Here is a 16,235-nt window from a genome sequence, read left to right as displayed (position 1 = left end):
GGAGGAAACTGACAGATATAGGTGGAACAGGGGTGGAACAGTAGTACAAGTGGAATATGACGGAACTGGGAGAGGGGGAACAGTAGAACAAGGATCGCACAAGTGGAAATGAGTGGAAGACTGATGGAACACAGGAAGAGTGGATAGGCTAGTACAGGAACAGAGGTGGAGGAGGTGAAACAGCAGAAAAGATGAGCTAATGATGGAAAGTGGCACAGGTGAAACACAGAAGAGTGGAACAACAGCAGAACAGGTGGAACAGAGGTGAAATACTGTGGTAAAGGGGGAGGAACAGGTGGATGAGAGTGGAAGATTGATGAAGTGGATAAAACAAATGGAGGAAGGTGACCAGTACAGAAGAGGTGGAACAGCAACGGTACAGGAGAGACGGAACAGCAACGTTAGAGAAGAGGTGGAACAGCAACGGTACAGGAGATGGAACAGCAACGGAACAGGAGAGGTGGAACTGCAACGGTGCAGCGGAAATGGAACAGCAACGGTACAGCAGAGTTGGAACAGCAACGGTACAGCAGAGATGGAACAGCAACGGTACAGAAGAGATGGAAGAGCAACGGTACAGCAGAGGAGGAACAGCAACGGTACAGAAAAGGTGGAACAGCAACGGTACAGAAGAGACGGAACAGAAACAATGGTACAAAAGAGGCGGAACAGCAATGGAAGGGTAACTGAAGGAAATGTTAGGATTGCGGAACTAGAGAGAAACGTGAAAATAAAAAAAGAAAAAGGGAACATGAAGGTTACTAAAGGCTGTACACTATTAAAACAGATATTTCAAAGGTGAGGACAAGCCCCAAGATGATGATGATGATGATGATGATGATGATGATGATGATGATGATGATGGTGGTGGTGAGGCAAGAAAAAAAGATGAAAAAGACGCGGGAGAAGAAAGAAAGAAAGAGGAGGAGGAGCGAGAGAAAAATGGAAATGAAGGAAGGTGAAAATAGTAAATCTGTAACGTAACTTTTCTGTTCGTTAGTTCCCACCTCTCTCTCTCTCTCTCACACACACACACACACACACACACACAAACACACACACATACGTATACATAGATGCATACAAACAACCGCATATAGTCATACATATCAATACATACAAACATAAACAAACACTTATATACATGCAAACATCATACATATATACATATACAGAACAAACATAGTGAGTCACATTGGCAGGAACTGACACACAAATCATTCTCTCTCTCTCTCTCTCTCTCTTATAAATGCGGTGTAAACAGAAGCAGCTTACACCTACGCAGGTTCACACACACACACACACACACACACACACACACACACACACAGCAACCCTACCCCGTGGCATTTGCATTCTCTCGACTTGCACTCTGCATCGTGTCTCAGATAAGCTGATTTTTCCTGCCGCTGCAATTTATCTCATGCAGGACCCCTCACCCCCACCAACTCCACCCCCCCCTTACCCCTTAACACTCCCTTCCCCTTAGCTACCTTCCCACTTTTAACCCTCCCCTTACTTCCCCCTCCCTTCCCTTTACTCTTACTCCCCTCTCCTCTCTCCTTACCCCTTACCTTCCTCTCTCCTCCTTAACTCCTCTCCCACCTTTCTCCCTTCCCCTCCATTTCCCCCTAACTACTTCACTCTGTCGGTGTGTTTAGTCTCACCTCTGTCTTCCCACTTCCCTCCCTTCCATCCTTCCTTCTCTCCTTCCCCTCAGTTTTCATTCTTTCTCCTCACCCCAGCGTCCTTCCTTCTCCCCTTCTCCCCACTTTCATCCTACTCCCTATCATCCCCATCCTCCACCCCCATTTTGTCACTGGCTCTAAATCCCAATCACGTTTCCCAAAATTCCACTTTACATTCAAGAGGGAACTTAGAGTCGGTTTTATGCCCATGGGTACAAAACAACCAAAATATATGCCTGAGTGTCTTTTGTCTGTTTAACCGTGTGTGTGTGTGTGTGTGTGTGTGTGTGTGTGTGTGTGTTTATGTGGTCTACGTAACTGCCTGTAACTATCTGCGATGTTATGTCGATCTACAGTCGCTGCCAAAAGTTCTCCTTGCCCATACAGAGTTACAAGCACTGGGGTTCAGCCACTTTTGTCACTGCCTCTTCAATGACCACCGGAATTAAAATAAAAAGTCATAACGAGTTCAATTAACCCTTAAGGTATGTTTTTTAATTTCTTGCGGCCTCTACACGGATTGAGTTACTGGGGAAAAAAAATGACCGGAAAATGAAATTCACGTCATACGTTTCTAACCTTAACCTAAATTAACTACACGTGTACACTAATTTAACTTAATATAAACCGAGGTAACCTAAACTCATTTAATATTTCACAACATGCATGTGTTTTGCAATTTAATTACTCCCAGGATAATTGATGGTGTATAACTGAACCCTGTGTCCAGACTTCGATATGCCATGATTACTTTTGCAGACTCTGATATTTGTGTAGCTAAAACAGAGGCATATGATTTGACTTTATTCAGCCCGATGACGCATTTTGGATTTTTTTTTTTTCTCTCGAGACGATTTTATGATGCCTGAGAGACTTGCCGAACAGGAGGGTTAGAAGTCATATTTGTTCAGTTTTTTCTTACTACAGCTGAATAGAATCTAGCAATAAAAACACCTCCTGGTAGTTTACTTTTAAAAAATCATGCTCGAAGTGAAGGGGCATGTCGCAAAGGGGAAGACAAGCCCCAATTTCGCGATAATATGGGATGCAGGCTAATCACGCATAATAATCGTATGTGTATCAGAAATGGTCGTCAAAAGTTAGTGTCTTGCTTTCCCCTTGGTGAAGAAGAATTGAAACGTTCAATCCAGCGACATCTCGGCCCGTGATCTCGTAAGTTAAGGAAGCTCCATAACACCTCTTCATAGGCGATTTATTTGGCTTATTGCACCTTACTGTCCTCTTCTGTGTTATAAAAATCCTTCTAATATCACCATATCCTGCATAAATAACGTACAAAATTATATTAGCCAGCCGTATCCAAAAATAACTAGGTAACGATGAGGTGTTAGGGAGCTTTCTTAACCGCGATTATGTTACTTCAGGTGAGCTTTTTGGTAATGGAGTGGTTACCTGTAGCTTTAATTAACCCTTACACTACTACAGACTTTCCTAACTTGAATAAAACCTTCTGCAGATAAAGAGAATAAAATAAAATGAAAGTACGTGGATTCAAGGAGTGCAGCATATACCCGATTTTTTTTTTTTCTCTCTCTCTCTCTCTCTCACACACACACACACACACACACACACACACACACACACACACACACACACACACACACACACACAAGCGAAATACGTTCCCTCACACATTTTTCACTCTCCACCACACTCTTTAATCTCACTTTTTTTCCATTACGCACAATTTAACCGCAATCTTCCCCCCTCATCATCATCATCCACATACCTCACTCCTTTTACCTGTTCATGCTCCTCCTTAAAACACTTCCATTATTCTTTCTTCTCAACTCTCTCTCTCTCTCTCTCTCTCTCTCTCTCTCTCTCTCTCTCATACAGGTTCTCTCCTTGGCAGTCACCTTCACTAACTTCTTAAGAATCACTGTTTCTTCACTCCCTTCTTAACTCCTCTTCTTTTTCTTTTACTCTCCTCCTGCCTCCTTTCCCATCCCCCCCCCCCAACTCTCCCATCTTCTCTTGACTTTTTTCGTCTTCCATCTTTCCTCTCCTCCCCTCCTCCCTCATATCTTCACATCTCCCCTTCTCTCCTCTCCCCTTCCCTTTCATCTACCCTGCCTATCTCTTTCCCTTTACTTCCCCTCCCTTCACTTTCTTCTCTTACTTTTTCACGTCTTCCCTTACTTACGTTTCCCTCTTTCTCCACTTCCATCTTGTCTCTTCCACTCTCCTTTCCTTTAACCTCTCTTTTTCACCTGTCAATTTCTCCTCCCCTTATTCCTTCTCTCCCCTACTCTCTCTCTCTCTCTCTCTCTCTCTCTCTCCACTTCCCCTCGTCCTTCAAATCTCAGACAGGAGAGCTCACGCCATTTTTCATAACCTGTATCTATTAACCCAATTTCCCTCCCCTCTCCCTGCCCTCCTCAACTTCTCTCCAATTTTTCTTCCTCCACTCTTCTCTCGCACTCTCTACCCGCCCCCACCCTTCACTTTCAACCCCTCACTCACTCACTCTCTCTCTCACTTTCAACCTTCAAGTAATGCCCCTTTCATCCTCACTTTCACCGTCACACTCCTTCACCCTCAACCTTCAAGTCTTACCCCTTCATCTTCACTTTCACCTTCGCCCTTTTTCACGCTCTTCCACCCTTGACCTTCAAATCGCACTATCTTCATCCTCATTTTCCCTCATTCTCATCCTCAAGTTTCAAGTGTTACCTCCCCTATCGTCACTTTCAACCCCTCTTCCTCCCTCATTCTCTCTTACCCTCAACATTCAGGTATATTCAATCTCACTTTCACCCTTCATTCTTCATCTTCACCTCATTCTCACCCTTGACTCCCACTCCTACACTCACCCTCAAGTCTCGTCTTTCCCTCATCCTCACTCCTCTCCGCATTTCTCAATTTTTATGTTCATTTTCATCCTTTCAGTCTTTCCCACACTCGCCGTTCAAGAGTCACTCCTTCACTTCATTCATTACCCTCCATTCATCACCTTCAGCTCTCATTACTCACACTCATTCTCATTCCTCACCCCCAACCTTCATTTTTCTTCTTCACCCTCCCTTCATTTTTCCTCCTCATCCTCGCTCTCACCCTTAGTTTTCCCCCCTCGTTCTCTCCCTGAACTTCAGCCTCACCTTCATTTTTCCCCTTCCCTCTCCTCATCCCCCACCACCTCAATCTCATTCCTATCCTCAACTTTCATTCTTCACCCTTCTTTCTTTCCCCTCCCTGCCCCGTCTTCCTCACCTTTCCTCCTTCCTCCTCACCTCCAGACAGTCTTCTCGCCTCATCTTACACAACGATAAAGAAGTCGCATTTCAAAAGCACTGATGACTGTACTTTCACAAGATCTCTTTCCCTTTAAGTATTTTCACCATCTTATTCTCTCAATCTCACCTTTACAACGGAGTCTCATTCTCGTGTTCAGCTCTCATTTCTTATTTTCACTGTTTATTTTCACCATTCGCTTTTACCTCACATTTTCACCATTATTAGTCATTCTTAGCATGATCTCTCACCATCATATTCATTCTTCTTTCCTCAGCACACCACTCACTCTTACTTTTATATTTAATCACTCATACTCTCACTTTTATATTAATCGCTCATATTAACTCTCACATTTGTCGCTCTCATTTATCACTCACTTTTGCTCTCATGTATCACTCTCACTTTTACTCTCACGTTTATCACTCTCACTTTTACTCTCACATTTATTACTCTTTTTTATCACTCTCTCTTTTAGTCTCACATTTATTTTACTCTCATTTATCACTCTCACTCTTACTCTGACATTTATCACGCATACTCATTCTTCCCCTCCCCAGTCACCCACTTTCCCTTCTTAATGAATCACTCTTCACTTCCCTCTTTCACCTCCCTGACCCAAATTACTATGACACGTGCACAATTTACCTGTACCGCATTAACTTGTAAAATCCTCTCATTGCTCGCCTATTCCTTGAGGTCAGTAATGTAGTCTATAGTTAACATCAATTTTTTTTCTTCTTATTTTTGCACTAACTTCTTCACTACGATTTTTTTTCGCTTGTTTTTATTCAATGGTAGATAAATGGTAGATAAAGTATACCGTCAGAAAAAGAGAGAGAGAGAGAGAGAGAGAGAGCGCACTGAAGGGGCCAGGCTTCATATCCTTAGTTATAAATGTTCATGGCAGTGGCGGAAGGGATTATTTGGTGTCTTGGGACTGCGAGGTCGCGTGTTCGATCCCGTCTATTGCGGGGGACAGTTTGTGGATATCAGTACGACCCTGTTTACTGCTCCTCCCTACGGCCCCTCCGACCGACGTACACACCCCTCCGCTCATACCCTAACACCAGACCTGAAGGTGACATGCCTGGCGTATAGAGATGGAGGGTGTCAGTGCCATGCCAGGTGACGTGAAGGCTGTAGTGACATCAACCCTCAGCTGGCGTGGGCAGACAACTGAATATAAAGCATGAACTTCCTAAGCATGTTTTTTTTTTTTTTTTTCAGTGTCGGATGAGATAAGAAAAAAAAAGTAAAGACAGAGTAAGAATCAACGAACTAATTTTCAAAAATGCAGGATTAAACTGAATAAGTATTTTTTGAAAATGTGATGATAACTCACTCTTGTGCAAATCAGGAAGGCACCAGCCACAGCAGATTATCACAATACTACAAATGGCACTTTCCTTCATAAATTAAAACAGACAACAATGAGTCTTGTACTAAGCCTCATATTATATTATATATATATATATATATATATATATATATATATATATATATATATATATATATATATATATATATATATCTTGGATCCCAGATTTGCTGGGCGAGGCACTGTTCCGGGAGGGTCCTAAGCGTACCGTCCTTCGCCTATCGGCTCATAGTCGCGAAGCTCATAGGTCCCTACCCAGAGGTTCCCTACTTTATTTAGACTTGAAAATTCACAGTTCTGTCCAGTAGTGGGGACACTGGGCTCCAATGGGTTAATCCATTCAGTCCGATGACGTATTTTCTGCTTTAATCGTACTATAAATTATTTTATTCAGCTCGGGGGGAAGCTTCGAACTGAAAGGGTTCAATACAGCCTTTACTGACCCTTTAACTACCAGGGTGCTTTCCTTAAGTGAAAGAAATCACCTTCCGAAAGACAGAACGAAGTAAGAAATACGTCACAGAATTAAAGGGGTAAAGCCGTTCACTAAAGGGGGACTCCCCTAAGCTGCATAAAATACACTAGGGCTGGCAGAAATGGAAAAAAAAAAAAACAAAAAAAAAAACATCATCTTCCTACCTCAACAGGTGGGAAGCCATCTACTTAACTGTCATTTTTTCCATCTCTCTGAATAACCACCGATAATATTCCACCCCAACTACAGGCTCGTAAGGAACAATAGATAAGATTGTTGTTCTCCTTACCCGTGTACACACCTTCACTTTATCTCAACCTGAACCTTCTCTCTCTCTCTCTCTCTCTCTCTCTCATTGCTTTCTTCGACTTTCCGTCAATCTTTCTCATCACTTTGACACAAACCCCTCGTTCTGTTTCTTATCTCACACAGCATCATGTTCACGTATAAGTTCACAGAGAGGGCCTGAGATACCCCCAGATGTCCCTTATATAAACGTACTTGTCCTCGTCCCTCTGTTAATCTATCTACCCATCCATCCATCCACCTATCGACTTAGTATCTACCTCAACTCACCTCACAAGCGGCAGGTTCATAGCAGTTCACAGAGAGTCCAAGGCATAAACTCACTTGTCCTCGACCCTCTGTTAATCTGTCTATCCATCCATCAATCTCTCTACTACAGTATGAGTACTCAACTCACCTCACACAGCGGTAGGTTCATGTCGGTGCAGAGGGAGGGCTTTGAGATATCCCCCTGAGGCGCCAACACAAGCACAATTATCCTCGTCACTCTGGATAATATCAAAAGGATCCCAGTAAGGCGCCCCTCGAAATTCTTACTGGTATCCGGCTACACCCATCATTCCGTCGTCCTGTCCGCGCCAACTTAGAACCCGCGCATGCTCGTCTGGATACCTGTTCAAGGAGAAGAGTTTGAAGATTAACCCTTTACAGCACGATGACGCCTATTTATTTTCTACTTATTTATTTTGTACCGATGTTTGTTGATAATGAAAAGTTGGTCATTAACCCTTTACGGTGTGATGGTATTTTTTTCTTTCTTATTCACGGTGCCTCCAGATTAATATTTTTTTTCGGGTCTGTGGTTTAACGGACTTATTATATAGTCTGTCTGTCCTTATATACTCTGTCCTTCGTGGTATGCAATAGCTGGGCGGCAAATGTCCTTCCTGTGCTTAATAAAAACGTCTGGTAGTGTTAATAATAATAATAATAATAATAATAACAATTTACTCCTCTCCTCCCGTCCCTCCCTTATTTTCCGTCCTGATCTTAATAAAATGTCTGGTAGTGTGAATAATAATAATAATAATAATAATAATAACAACAACAACAACAATAATAATAATAATCATACACCTCCCTTCCGTCCTTCTCTTAACTTCGCAACCACACATCCTCCTTCGCTGTTGCTTCTAAGATGTTTAGTCTTTGCATCTATACGTCTTCACCGATTATACCCCCCCCCTCTCTCTCTCTCTCTTGAATGCTGAGATGTAACAAGAGATGAACACTAGAATTTATGCTAGTCACAAAGAAGTACAATGCAAAGGATATAGGGCCAGGGCATTGTGTTACTGAGCTACGTAATATATGCTTCAACTGGACAAAAATCTAGTCCAGGTTAAGGTAAAAGGACTACGGCAATTCTCGCTCCCTGATGCTGTGGAGCTTGTGTAGTTTATTTATTTCTTTTCAATCACCCATTCTCCCTCACTGGTGCCGGGGTGTCTGTGTGATCTGTGTAACTCTGTATACTCCCAATCACCCACCCCCACTTCCTGCGACTGAGAGGCCAGAGTATATCCAGTCTGTGTACCTGTGTAATCTGTGTAACTCTGTATATCAATCTGTGTGTCTGTGTAACTTCCTGCCACTGAGAGGTATGCCCAATCTGTGTATCTCTTATCTTTTTCTGTAGCTGTGAAATTGTGTAACTTCTCCTTCGTAAAGTTTCTCAAGTGTAATTCAATCGTACGTTTCTTTCTTCCTCACACACCTTTCAACTCCTTCCTCTCTCTCTCTCTCTCTCTCTTCCATTCTCCTGTTTTTCTTGCTATCTCTCCTCCTCTGCATTTTTACTTGTATAATCTTTCTCTCTCTCTCTCTCTCTCTCTCTCAGACCTTCATGATCTCGTCCTCCTTCTCATTCATCTGTATGCTTCTATTCACTCTCTCCTCCTCTTCCTTATTTCTCAACTTTCCCTTCCTCTCTCTCTCTCTCTCCTCTCCCCTCTTCCTGTGTCTTTTATCCTTCTTTCCACACCCCTCTCCCCTCCAGGCATCCGTGAAGGGCCAGTGGGAGTGGTTGTTTGTTTTTCAACTTGTGTCTTTCTAAGTTACATTTTTGCCCAGGATTCTATGTCTGTTTACTTCTCTCTCTCTCGCTCTCGTCCCAGCTTCACCCCTCATTCACCCACCTCCCCTCCCCTTCTCTCCCCTCTCCTCCCCAGCCAAATCCCTTTCCTACACTTCTTACTTTTCTTCAGTCAACGTCTCTCATTCCCTCCCTTCCCCCTCCCTTCCTTGTCCTTCCTTTCTTATTTCCTCCCTACTCTCTCGTTGCTCCTTTCCCTCCCTGTCTCCTCTTCCCCCGCCCTGTCCTTCCCCGTGTCCTCCCCTTTTCCGTTTTCTCCCCATTCCAATACAAGCCTCAAATACCCTCCACATTCCCTTTGCTGCTCCCATCTCCACTCCCTCTGCCGCTCCCATCGCCACTCCCTTTGCCGCTCACATCGCCACTCCCTCTGCCGCTCCCATTCCCACTCCCTTTGTTGCTCCCATCCTCACTACTTCCTTCCTCTTCTTTCCTTCTCTCCATCACACTATTGTCCTTCTTGCAAACTTGCTTTTAATCTCCCATCTTCCTTTTGCTCATCTTCCCTTCTTCTCACCCTCTTTCACTCTTTTCTCTCCTCTCTTTTCTTTGCCATCTTTTCCCCTTCTCTTTTTCTCATTTCCTTTTCCCATATTTTCCTTCCCATTTTCCTTTACACTATCCACTTTCTCTCGCCTCCCTTCTTTTCCCCTCTCACATGATACTCTCTCTCTCTCTTTCTCTCCTACCCTTCATCTTTTCCTCTCAACTGAATTAAAATCAAAAATTCGTAAACTTTTCTAGTTATCCCCGTCTTTTTTTCTTTACTCGTTTCTCCACATTTTTTTACTTTCTTCCCTCTCTCTCTCTCTCTCTCTCTCTCTCTCTTTTGACGCCCCCTCCTTCCCCTCTTTTCTCTTCCTTAATTTCCCATTTTCGCTTCCCCCACTTTCCTCTCTCATTTACTGCACTTTTTATCCCCTCCCCTCCCTCCTTTCTCTTTCCCCCTCAAACTTTCCCTTCCCTTTTCCCATAACCCATCGCCCTTTTCATCATTTTTCTCTGCAGCTGCTCATCCAAGAACTGTTAATCCCAGCTTTTTCTTCTTTTCCTATTATGATATAAAAAAGGATGATTCTGATTTTGTGTGCCCTTAATTTCAGAACTCTAAATTCCAGTAACTATTTCCATGTTTCTTCTTTTGAACATTCGTGGTGCTTTTCCATCTTTCCCGCCAGCTTTCATGTCAGAAATTGTCGGCGGAGGGAGCGTCTTCTTTTCTATCTATCTATCCATTTATCTATCTATAGCCAGACGCCTTTATCCTGTAAGGGGTGGCCACAAACAAATCGCCTCCATGTTTCCCTGTCCCCTGTCCTTTCGCTGTCCTTCCCGCAGCTCACAAAGTCCTCTCTCATATACTTCTCGACTCTATCCCTCCAATCTCAACCTCAGTCTCCCCCTCCCTCTCCCCTCGTTTCTTATATCACACACGTTCCTTAGATTTTACGTGTAATTTGCCTTACAACCGAAAAAAAACTCGCTATTGGCCTGAATGCGGTATCTTCTGTACTTTCTATGAATTCCTACGTACTTCTGTCCTTCATTCGTCCCCTTCTTTCCGTCCCTCCTTCCCAGTTTCTCTTTAAAATCTTCCCTCCTCTCTCTCTCTCTCTCTCTCTCTCTCTCTCTCTCTCTCTCTCTCTCTCTCTCTCTCCAGCACCTAACCTCCTGCCTTACTCTGTTCGCTCCATTTTTCCATTCTCTCCAACACCTTCCCCCCTCCTCTCTGTGTTCCCTCCACCACCCTTTTCCCTCCAGTCATACCCTACCTTCTCCCTCCGACTCACCTGCCACTCCAAGGTATCACGAGACGTAGGTGAAGCGGGAACAGGTGCTGAAGCTGGCCAGGTGAGCCCTCAAGGTGAGGTAAAATAGTAACATTCTATCGCCCAGGTGGATGAAGCAAAGGGAACACTCGCCTGTGAGAAAGTAAGATAGTGAGCGAGTGGAGGGGAGAGACAGCGAGGGGACTGAGGAGAGTGAGAGAGAGTGGGTGGTGGGGAGAATGAGTGAGTGGGGGAGAGTGAAAGTGAATGGAGATAGTGAGATGCCGAGCGGACGAGAGTGGGATAGTAAATCAATGAAGAAGTGAGAGTGAGTGAGAGAGAGTGAGATAGTGAGTGAGAGGTGGAGGGGTAGATTTAATTAAAGGCAGCAGGAAGGGAAGAGGAAGGAGGACAGACTGAAGTGGAAGAGAAAAAAAAACATATCGTTACCATTCAGTTCCCAAGTTGGTAAAGCCAGGGACATTTCCTGTGTGTGTGTGTGTGTGTGTGTGTGTGTGTGTGTGTGTGTGTGTGTGTGTGTGTGTGTGTGTGTGTGTGTGTGTGTGTGTGTGTGTGTGTGTGTGTGTGTGTGTGTGTGTGTGAGAGAGAGAGAGAGAGAGAGAGAGAGAGAGAGAGAGAGAGAGAGAGAGCTTGGGCAGGGATAGGATTTGATGGACGAAACTTTGGAGAGAGGAGAGAAGAGAAAGGAGGTGAAAGAGGAAGTGAAGAAAAATGTGGAAGGGAACAAAGAAAAAATCCGCCTGTGAGAGAAGGTAGATAATAGGAGTGAGTGAGTTGGTGGAGGAAAGTTAGTTGGAGGGGAGAGAGAAGAGGAAGGAGAAGGGGAGAGAAAGTTTGAGGCGAGGGGATAGAGAAGAGGAAGGAGGAGGGGCTGGAGGGGAGAGAGAAGAGGAAGGAGGAGGGACGGGAGGGAAGAGAGAAGAGGCAAGAGGGGAAGGAGGGGAGAGAGAAGAGGAAGGTGGAGTGACGGAAGTGGAAGAGAATTGCTTAAGGACATCCTCCTGTGAGTAAGAATGAGAGAAAGAGAGAGAGAGAGAGAGAGAGAGAGAGAGAGAGAGAGAGAGAGAGAGAGAGAGAGAGAGAGAGAGAGAGGAACAGCTGGAGGAAAGCAGAGAAAGCAGAAGAGCAGAGGGAGGAGGAGGAGGAGACGACATGGAAGAGAAATAATAGGACACAAGACTGTATGAAAGTGAAAGGAGGGAAGTGTGAGTCGAAGGAACAGAAAGAGCAACATGACAGGGTAAAAAGAAGAGAGGAGAAGCTGAGGGGGAAGAAGAATAGTAGTAGTAGTAGTAGTAGTAGTAGTAGTAGTAGTAGTTCCCTAAGTTCATCTGAATGTGAACCCAGTGGACTACAGGCTGAAGTTGCCCATCTCCTACAGTCCACCATCCACCTTTCAGGGCATAGGGAGGGAGGTGAGGGACGTTTGTATTACCGGGCAGATACACCGCCATGCTATATCAGTGCCACCACATGAAGGCGTCTCTCCAGCACCTGTGAGAAAGCAAGAGACCGAGATATACTGTAGAGCGAGGTTGCGAGGGTGTGCAGAGGGGTGAAGGGAGAGGTAGGATTAGCCGGAGGAGAGAGGAGACAGAGAGAAAGAGGAGAGAGAAAAGAAGAGAGAGATTGAGATAGAAGAGAAAAAAAGTCATCAGTTTCTCATGTGGATAAAGCCATAGGGACATTGGCCTGTGAGAAAGTGAGCGAGTGGGTGGGAGGAGGAATGGGATTAGCTGGAGGAAACTTGAGAGAGAGAGAGAGAGAGAGAGAGAGAGAGAGAGAGAGAGAGAGAGAGAGAGAGAGAGAGAGCTTGGGTAGGGATAGGATTAGCTGAATGAAACTTCTGAGGAAAGAAACGAGAGAAGAGAAAGGAGGAGGAAGAGGAAGTGAAGAAAAATGTGGAAGAGAACAAAGAAAAAATGTGCCTGGGAGAGAAGTTAGATAATAGGAGTGAGAGAGCTGGTGGAGGAGAGTTAGCTGGAGGGGAGAGAGAATTTCAGGGGACGGGAGAGAGAAGAGAAAGGAGGAGTGGATGGAAGAATGAGAGAGAATAGGAAGGAGAGGGGACGGGAGGTGAGAACGAGGGAGGAGGGGCAGGAGGGGAGAGAGAGGAGGAAAGAAGAGGACAAGGAGGGGAGAGGGGAGAGAGAAGAGGGAAGAGGGACAGGAAAGGAGAATGAAGAGGAAGGAAGAGGGACGGGAGGGGAGAGAGAAGAGGGAAGAGGGGAAGGAGGGGAAATAGAAGAGGGAGGAGGAGGGAGGGGAGTGGAAGAGAACTTCTTAAGAACATCCGCCTGTGAGTATGAATGTAAGAGAGTGGGTGAGTGAGTGGGGAACTGCTGGACGAAAGCAGAGAAAGCAGAAGAGCAGAGGGAGGAGGATGAGACGACTTGGAAGAGAAATAATAGAACACAAGACTGTATGAAAGTGAAAGGACGAAAGTGTGAATCGAAGGAGAAGAAACAGCAACATGAAAGAGGAAAAAGAAGAAGAAGAAGAAGAAGAACAGCAACAGCAGCACCAGCAGCAGCAGCAGTAGCAGTAGTAGTAGTAGTAGTAGTACCCTAAGTTCATCTGAATGTGAATCCAGTGGACTGCAGGCTGAAGTCGCCCCACTCGTACAGTCCACCATCCACCTTTCAGGGCATAGGGAGGGAAGTGAGGGACGTTTGATTAACTAGGCAGGTACACCGCCATGTGTATCAGTGCGACCACATGAAGGCGTCTCTCTCCAGCACCTGTGAGAAAGAGACCGAGATATAGAGCGAGGTTGCGAGGGTGTGCAGAGGGGTGCAGGGAGAGGTAGGATTAGCCGGAGGAGAGAGGAGAGAGAGAAAAAGAGGAGAGAAAAAAGAAGAGGGGAGATGGAGATAGAAGAGAAAGAGTCATCAGTTTCTCAGGTGCATAAAGCCATAGGGACATTGGCCTGTGAGAAAGTGAGCGAGTGGGTGGGAGGAGGAATGGGATTAGCTGGAGGAAACTTGGGGGGGAGAGAGAGAGAGCGAGAGAGAGAGAGAAAACCTAACAGCAGAAGAAGAGAGAAAAATACAAAAACCACGAGCTATAACAACGAAAATGGATAAAAATGAAAGTATAAAAATTAAGTTTCCAGAAGGCGCGCCCCATGCCTCCTCGTTAAAGGCAAAAAGTGTAGTGAAGAGAAAGTGGGTGTGCTCTCTCTCAATGCCCTAATACCGAGTTATTGGGGAGACTACGAAGGGAACTACTGGCACAGGGCACTTAAAGAGAGAGAGAGAGAGAAAGAGAGAGAGAAAGAGAGAGAGAGAGAGAGAGAGAGAGAGAGAGAGAGAGAGAGAGAATGTAGTGTGTGTGTGTGTGTGTGTGTGTGTGTGTGTGTGTGTGTGTGTGTGTGTGTGTGTGTGTGTGTGTGTGTGTGTGTGTGTGTGTGTGTGTACCTGCTTACCGCCATGCCTGAATGTGCGGCCAGGGTCAGAACAGATCAAAGATGATTGCGTGCATTGAATTGCCACCGGATATATTTGCGTGCGTGTGTGTAGGTGAGGGGGGGGGGCATTCAGAGCTTTCACGTGTATGAGAGAGAGAGAGAGAGAGAGAGAGAGAGAGAGAGAGAGAGAATAATGTTTTCAGTACAACCATGCATCCAGTTTACCTACTAATAATGTAACTATTGAGAAAATTTGAGTTCTTTTAAGGCAAAGAAAACGGTAATAAAAAATAATGGCTACTTTTGTGAACATATTAAAGTGATGATGATGATGATGATGGAGTTTAATAATTATCCATGTAGCCTACCACCAAGGCAGTCAAAGGTTTTATTTATCGGTGGTAATCCCAGTTAGGTTCCTGAGTTCACTGCACACACACACACACACACACACACACACACACACACACACACACACACACACACACATACACACACAAATCATCCCGTTTGTTACCATCTTGCAGTATTGAAAGGTAGCGCTAAACGCCTCGTTAGACACCTGGTAATCCTTGTTTTACACCTGCTTATCGCCAACACTCTTATTTGTGTACTGTGTCATGAGGATCGGTTGGCGTTACCGTTTATCTCAGAGGAGCGTCAATCACAAGGAAAACACCCAATCATTACGCCAGACAACCCTCAATTTACAAGCCAGGTCCGTATTTCAGCTCGAGGTGCGAACTGACCAAGATATTGCCCAAAGATCTGTTCAGTCGGGGAATCAAACTCTGAACCTTTCATGTGTGGGGTGAGTATGTTTCCGTTTGCATCACCGTCACCCCCACGGCTGTCAAGGACTCGGTAATATGCCACTTCCTTGTTGGGGTGATAATGCATGTATCTGCTTGTGAGAACTGTTAACTCATCCAAAAACCAGTGTGAAATTATTCTTTAACGTTATACCTTCAATGGTCAGGTGCATCCGTGCTCTGCTAACATTCATTTAGACATGTGTTTGATCCCCGCCGAGGGCAGACGGACAAGCCGGTGCAGTGGTATGTCCTTGCATGTATTCTCACATGTTTGTACCTTGTCGAGGGAACTCAATGACATGAACATATTATTACTGCAATGTCATTCATACATACATTTTCCAACATGCATTTCTCACTTATACGACCTTCCAAAAAGCCTCTCGAACCTTTTAACTATGCCTGTAGGACTCAGTGTAGAGAGGTCACTTCTGCCGTTACACAGCGGGTGGCCCTCGGTCTGCGAATCAGTTGCCCTTCAAGCTCTATACAATATAACACAGCTTGAAAGTGTACAACAGAGATGGCCATCCATGACAAGCGTGTACAGGGCTACTGCTGTTAAGTACAAACACACATACATACATATGTACACCCAAGGAAAGTTCCGCGTTATACACTCGCTTACCACTTCGAAATAGTAAATGTGGGACAAGTGGTAGCGAAGCAATATCCAACATTCATCTCTCTGGTAACTGTGTGAGAAGGATGGGGATGGAAGAAGGAGGGGTATCAGCTCCCCCAGCCTTCCTCCTCCCTTAACCTCTCCCCTCCCACACAGTGGTACCAGACATGTGAGTGTCTGGCTACTGCTTCACTAGTGGTTGTCTCATGCATAAAGGTCCGAAATGGCAGGCAGGTGTACAAGGCGGAACTTTCCCCGGGTGTACATGCAGACATACAGTACATTGCATTATTTCAGGCGTACGTTTTTGACTTTCGCATGCATCACTAACTAGACCCCCCTCCCCTTCTTATTAATACTTCGCCAGCATGGGGAAAGGTTAATTCTAGCATGCGG

At 44.9% G+C, this 16,235-nt stretch overlaps 1 pseudogene; it reads right to left on the bottom strand.

The window, feature by feature from the left end:
- The window catches only part of LOC145393547 (uncharacterized), a 34,820-nt pseudogene extending 19,521 nt beyond the window's left edge, over positions 1 to 15,299 (bottom strand).
- Positions 15,300 to 16,235: the final 936 nt, after the last annotated feature.

This window comes from Coenobita brevimanus, chromosome 24, assembly GCF_032717465.1.
Source record: "Coenobita brevimanus isolate Jiangsu-jjx chromosome 24, ASM3271746v2, whole genome shotgun sequence".
Classification (NCBI taxonomy): Eukaryota; Metazoa; Arthropoda; class Malacostraca; order Decapoda; family Coenobitidae; genus Coenobita; species Coenobita brevimanus.
This window is presented reverse-complemented; position numbering and strand designations above follow the sequence as displayed.